The following is a 6,012-nucleotide window of genomic DNA, read 5'->3' as shown; positions in this document are numbered from 1 at the left end:
AAATATTTTTGAAAAAAAAAAGGCATAGGGCTGGGGAGTAAAGGTGCTTGCTTGTAAAGCCTGAAGGCCTGGGTTCAATTTCCCAGAGCTCACAGAAAGCCAGATACTAAGTGACGCATGCATCTGCAGTTACAAGAGTCCCTAGCATGCCAGTTGCCCAACCCCATTCTTTCTGTGTGGGTGTTTGCACATATAATTAAATTAAAAAGAAAAAAGAGAGCCCTGAGCAATGCTGGAGTAGATCTATATGTAGCTCCAGCATTGAGGATGCTGAATCAGGAGGATCTCGAGTTCAAGGCCCAACAGCCATAGAGCCAGACCTATCTACAATGCAAAAAAAGAAAGAAAAAAACACCCAAAACAAAAAACAACAAAAGCTGGGCGTGGGGGTGCACACCTTCAATCTCAGCAGGCAGGAGGCTGAGGCAGGATTGTTGTGAGTTTGAGGCCAGCCTGAGACTACATAGTGAATTCCAGGTCAGCCTGGGCTAGAGCGAGACTCTACCTTGAAAAACCAAAAATAAATCAAAGAAGGAAAAGAGAGGGAGAGGTGTGTATTAGGGTGCCTGGATCCTAGGCAGGGCCCTCTCTCTCCTCCATGGCCCATTTTGCTCTGGTGCTAGCTCAAGCCTAGGCGCTGGTCTCTCAGCAGGGAAACAGGAAGGTCCACAGCTAGCCAGGAAGCTTCCAGCATATCACCAGAACTCAGGTTCACAGCCTATCCCTGGACATTTCTCACCTCTCTTTGGTCCCTTCTTAGGTCTTCCGCGGCATGAGCAAGGCAGCCAGGAACACTGCAAACATACAAGGCCCCACTTTACATGTCTTCATGCATGGGGACGCTGTACCTTTGAACTTGTGTATCACTTTAGCCTGGAAGCTGCAGCCAGAGGCTTCAAGCTCTGACCTTCCCACAGTCCATCCTCCCTGGCACAGGTTTGTGCCCTACACCCCGTGGTCCTGACTCGCCTGGCCTTGACAGGAGGCTGGGCACTAGTGCAGAGAAGATTGGGAATAGACATAGGCACCAAGTAGCCCCCAGGTCAGAGTGGCAGTGGTCACTGCCTGGGCAGGGCCTGTGTCTAGATGTGGGGAGCCTCGAATCCCTGCTCCCCACCTGGGTACTGAGACCCTCAGGGACACTGCTCTGTGGCAGGCTGAAATAAGGTTTATATGGGAAGGGACTATACTGGGGCTCAAGTCATCAGTCTAGTGGCTCATGGACATGTAGGCCAGTAGCTGGCGGGCCCCAGGGAGAACAGGGACAGAGGAGGTAGGGAGGCCACCTCTGGGTGACTGTATCCCAATGGGGAAAAGCAGGTCCTCTTGAAGCTCGGTGCCTGGGAGGAGGGGGTCCTTTCTTCCTGCTCAAATCTGGCCTGTGTTTCTCTGTTAGGGCCAGTTCAAAGCACCCTGTGGCCCAGGCACAAAGTACAAATGGCGGTATTTCTGTGATTCTGCATGAACTGAGTACACTAATACTTACAACAGTGGTGTTGCACAGTAGAAAGATGAATGATGGGCTGGACAGATGGCTCAGTGGTTAAAGGTGCTTGCTTACAAAGCCTGGTGGCCTGGATACAATTCTCCAGTAGTCCCATAAAGCCAGATGCACCAAGTGGCACATGGATCTGGAATTTGTTTGTAGTGGCAACAGGCCCTGTCATGCTCAAACATATTCACATTCTCTCTCTCTCTCTCTCTCTCTCCGCCTCTCATATATTTTAAAAAGATGAATGGTATATTCAAGCTACTTTAATTTTTCCTTACTTAAAATGACGTTAGAGCATTTACCAGGAGCAGCTTCGAGGAAGACCATCCAAATGTCATTTTTCTACCTCTGGCAATAAGAGGCCTGCACTTCCATTTGCACTGAGTGCAACAGATTATGACCCTGGCCCTGACACTGGCACACCCAGTAGCAATTTCCCACCTCAGAAATCCTGACAAGAAGTGGGGCATGGTGGTGCACCCCTTAATCCCAGTACTCCAGAGGCAGAGGTAGGAGGACTGCTAAGAGTTCAAGGCTACCCTGAGACTACACAGTAAATTCCAGGTCAGCCTGGACTGCAGCAAGACTGTACCTCAAAAAGACCATTAAAAAAAATCCTGACACTGTCCCAGTATGTCCAACAGGAAATATGGGGAGGACACTCATTGGTTCAGGCCAGGTCACATTTTTACCCCTCAGTCACAGAGGATGGAAAGGAAGTGTGCCCTCTGATTGGCCAGGTCTGGACCTATGATCAGCCCTAAGACTAGAGGGGCTGGTTAACCCCGCCTCAACACCTTCTAATGGGAAGGGAAGGGGGTTCTGTTGCCAGAAGGGACTGCAGAGCTACAACCCAGTGTGTTCTCTACTTATCTCAGCATAGTCTCAACACTGAAGCAAAATCAGCAGATGGGCCCATCTTCTGGTCTCCCCGTCCCCTTTGAAGTGGGGGGGGGGTGTCCTTTTCTCCTTCCTCTAAATGCTAGCTAGGCATTAAGGCTCAGGCCTGCTCACTTCCCTCTGCCTGCCTCCATTTCAAAATCTCCTCCACCCAATGCCAACTCCTATGCCAAATATAGTCGAAGGCTCCAGCCCTGCTCTGCTGTTTGTCTGACACCAGCTCCTGGAGACCAAGTCAACTCCCAAGGACTATATCACCTGCTCCTCTCCTAGCCACTGCATCCCCATCACCGGACATCCAGCCAGCTAAGACCCCCAAGACTACCAACCCAGTCATGAGCAAATCCCACTAGCTTTCCTTCAGAGGAGCGATACCAGCTCCTCCTCCTGTATCCCTGGTCAGGTCCTCTGGCCTGGACCTCCTCCCCTTCCTGCAGACACTCTGGTGCTTCTTGCCATTCTCACATGAGAGAACACAGCGTGTAAGTCATGGCACTGTCCAGCTCAAAGGTGGGTATACCAGCCTATAGTAAGCAACTTTGTGGTTGGGGCTCACGCAGTAGGTTCACAAGTTCTTATACAGAATGACTTCAAGCCCAGCCTGGGCAAGTTACTGACACCCTGTCTCAAAAGTTAAAAAAAAGGGGGGGGGTGCTAAAGACATAGCTCAGAGGTAGACTGGTTGCTTGGCTTACATGGGGCTCTAGGTTCAAACCCTACTCAAAAAACAAAACAAAACACCTAGTATTAAGAATTTTTACAAATATTTTATTCATTTGAGAGCAAGAAAGAGAAAACAGACATGCTAGGGCCTCTAGTCACTGTAAGCAAACTCCAGATGCATGTGCCACCTTGTGCATCTGGCTTACTTGGGTACTAGGGAATCAAACCTGGGTCCTTAGGCTTTGCAGGCAAGCACTTTAACCACTAAGTTCTCTCTGTAGCACCCTTCTCCTCCCCGTCCCCCCCCCCCCTTTTTTTGAGGGTCTCACTCTAGCCCAGGCTGACCTGGAATTCACTACGGAGTCTCAGGGTGGCCTGAAACTCATGGCAATCCTACCTCTGCCTCCCGAGTGCTGGGATTAAAGGCGTGCGTCACCACGCCTGGCTTCCCTTCTCCCTTTTTTGAGGTAGGGTCTTGCTCTATCCCAGGCTGACCTGGAATGCACTATGTAGCCTCAGAATGGCTACAAACTCAGTGATCCTTCTACCTCTGCCTCCTAAGTGTTGGGATTCAAGGTGTGCGCCACCACAACTGGCTTGGTGGATGTTTAAAATGACCAATGGAGAGCTAGAGAAATGGCTGAGCAGTTAAAGGCACTTGCTTGCAAAACCTGAAGGCCTGGGTTTGATTCCCCAGTATCCACATCAAGCCAGATGCACAAAGTGGCACATGCGCATGGAGTTAGTCTGTAGTGGCAAGAAGCCCTGATGCATCCATACCAACTCTCTCTTTGCCTCTTTCTCATCTCTCAAATAAAAATATCTAAAACATGGTTAATAGAGGAGCTATGATGGAATTTCATGAGACATTTGCCCAGCATTCCTCCAGTACCTTGTCATTGACAAATGAAGTCTCTGCTAATTCGGCATTATAAACACCCCCACCTGGCCAATTCCAAGCTACCAAGGAGACATTATTGAATGTGTGGAAGGAAATGTAGACAGTGCACTCTGGGTCAGCCAGCTTGAGATCCCAGTGGCCCCTGCTCCTCCCTAGTGCTCTGCTCAGCTGCCGCTGCCGGCCTTTCCACCGGTGCCTCATTGTGCACGCACATGCCACCCTCATCCTCTGAACTCCAGCATGTCAGGAACACTCACACCCCAGGGCCTCTGCACATGCTGCCTCTGCTGGGAATGCCCACAGCTCAGCCTATGGTTAGCTCAGGTCCCTGTTCATGTTGCTGACCCCAAGCCACAGCTCCCATCACACCTGCCCTTTTGTTTCCGTGGGCTTTGCCAACGCTTGATGTCTGTGTATGGGCTGCTCTAACCTCCTGCCCAGAAGCAACCTCCGTCAGTTTACCACTTCATCTCTATCCCTGCAGACAATAGTGCTGGCACACAGTTGGTGCCCAACAAACCCCTGCTGGTGCCAAGAACCCAATCCAGGAGTTAGCCAGGTATGGGAAAGTGGCTAGGAATGGGCCGTGGTCCCTGTCACTGAGATAGAGATGGGTCTTGAGGGACACAAGGAGGCAGCAGAAGAGCCTGTTTCCTAAAGGGCCACGACCAGCACTTAGACACTGTCCTGTCATGGCAGATGTCATTGCTCCTGTGTCACTCTGCCTCTCTACCCTTGGCAGTACCCTGACAAACTCCTCCTGCCCAAGGCCAAGGGTAGTCAGTCTGTGTGTCTCCATCAAGGGTGCTGCTCATGCCTTAGACCCACAGAAATACCAAGCTTCAGACCTTGAGACTTCAGAGCTTGAGAGTGGAAAAGCTGTCCTGCCAGTGTGCCTCACACCCAGTAACGAAGGGGCAACTGGGCACCTAGGGCCTGTCCAGTACCTGTTGCTCAGTTGTCCCCCCTCCCCCGTGGCTTCAAAGACAGGAGACTCATTTTCTTTTTTTTTTTTTTTTTTTTTTTTTGGTTTTTCAAGGTAGGGTCTCACTCTAGCCCAGGCTGACCTGGAATTCACTATGGAGTCTCAGGGTGGCCTCAAACTCATGATTCTCCTACCTCTGCCTCCCAAGTGCTAGATAGGATGAAAGGCGTGCACCACCCTGCCCAGCTTCATTTTTTTTTAATAAAAATATGGAACGCTTCACAAATTTGCATGTCATCCTTGCACAGGGGCCATGCTAATCTTCTCTGTATCATTCAAATTTTAGTATATGTGCTGCCAAAGCGAGAAGTCATCAATTCATTTTTATATCAATAGTTACTGAGGGCTGTGGAGATGATTCAGTGGATAAAGGTGCTTGCTTGCAAAGCCTGCTGGCCTGGACTGAATTCCCCAGTACCCATGTAAAGCCAGATGCACAAGTGTCTATAGTTTGTGGTGGCAGGAGGTCCTGGTGCACCCATTTTCTTTTTCTCTCTCTCAAATAAATAAATAGTAATAATAGTTCTTGGGTAATTGCCTGCTCTGGACTAGACATTGGGAATTTAATAGTGGCCAGGAAAAGCTTGCTTCCTACCCTCACAGGGCTCACATTTCAGTTTAGTTTTTTGTTTTTTTGTTGTTTGTTTTTTCGAGGTAGGGTCTCACTCTGGTCCAGGCTGACCTGGAATTAACTCTGTCATCTCAGGGTGGCCTTGAACTCATGGCAATCCTCCTACCTCTGCCTCCTGAGTGCTGGGATTAAAGGCGTGCGCCACCACGCCCGGCAAGGGCTCACATTTTACTAAGGAGGTAGTATCCAGGTAAACAAGCCAGAATGAAAGACAATAAATCTCAGATTGTGGTGTTACAGAGGCAATGGGGTGAGAGGGGAAGATGGAAGACCCCCTAGCAGCAACTCACAGAAAGCAGGGAGGCCAGTCTAAGGGGGCAGCATCTGCACTAACCACAGGTACAAAGGCCCAAGCTGATCCAGAACTTACTCTGTAACTCAGACTGGCCTTAAACTCAGTGAACCTTCTCCCTCAGCCTCCCAAGTGCTGGGTTTAAAGG

General features: G+C 49.9%; 1 non-coding gene across 1 annotated transcript; it reads right to left on the bottom strand.

The window, feature by feature from the left end:
* Positions 1-5,144: 5,144 nt before the first annotated feature.
* On the bottom strand, positions 5,145-5,247 carry LOC123458174. The gene has a single exon (XR_006635472.1). It is a non-coding gene; the product is annotated as a U6 spliceosomal RNA (small nuclear RNA).
* Positions 5,248-6,012: the final 765 nt, after the last annotated feature.

The sequence above is a fragment of the Jaculus jaculus genome, chromosome 1 (genome assembly GCF_020740685.1).
Source record: "Jaculus jaculus isolate mJacJac1 chromosome 1, mJacJac1.mat.Y.cur, whole genome shotgun sequence".
Classification (NCBI taxonomy): domain Eukaryota; kingdom Metazoa; phylum Chordata; class Mammalia; order Rodentia; family Dipodidae; genus Jaculus; species Jaculus jaculus.
This window is presented reverse-complemented; position numbering and strand designations above follow the sequence as displayed.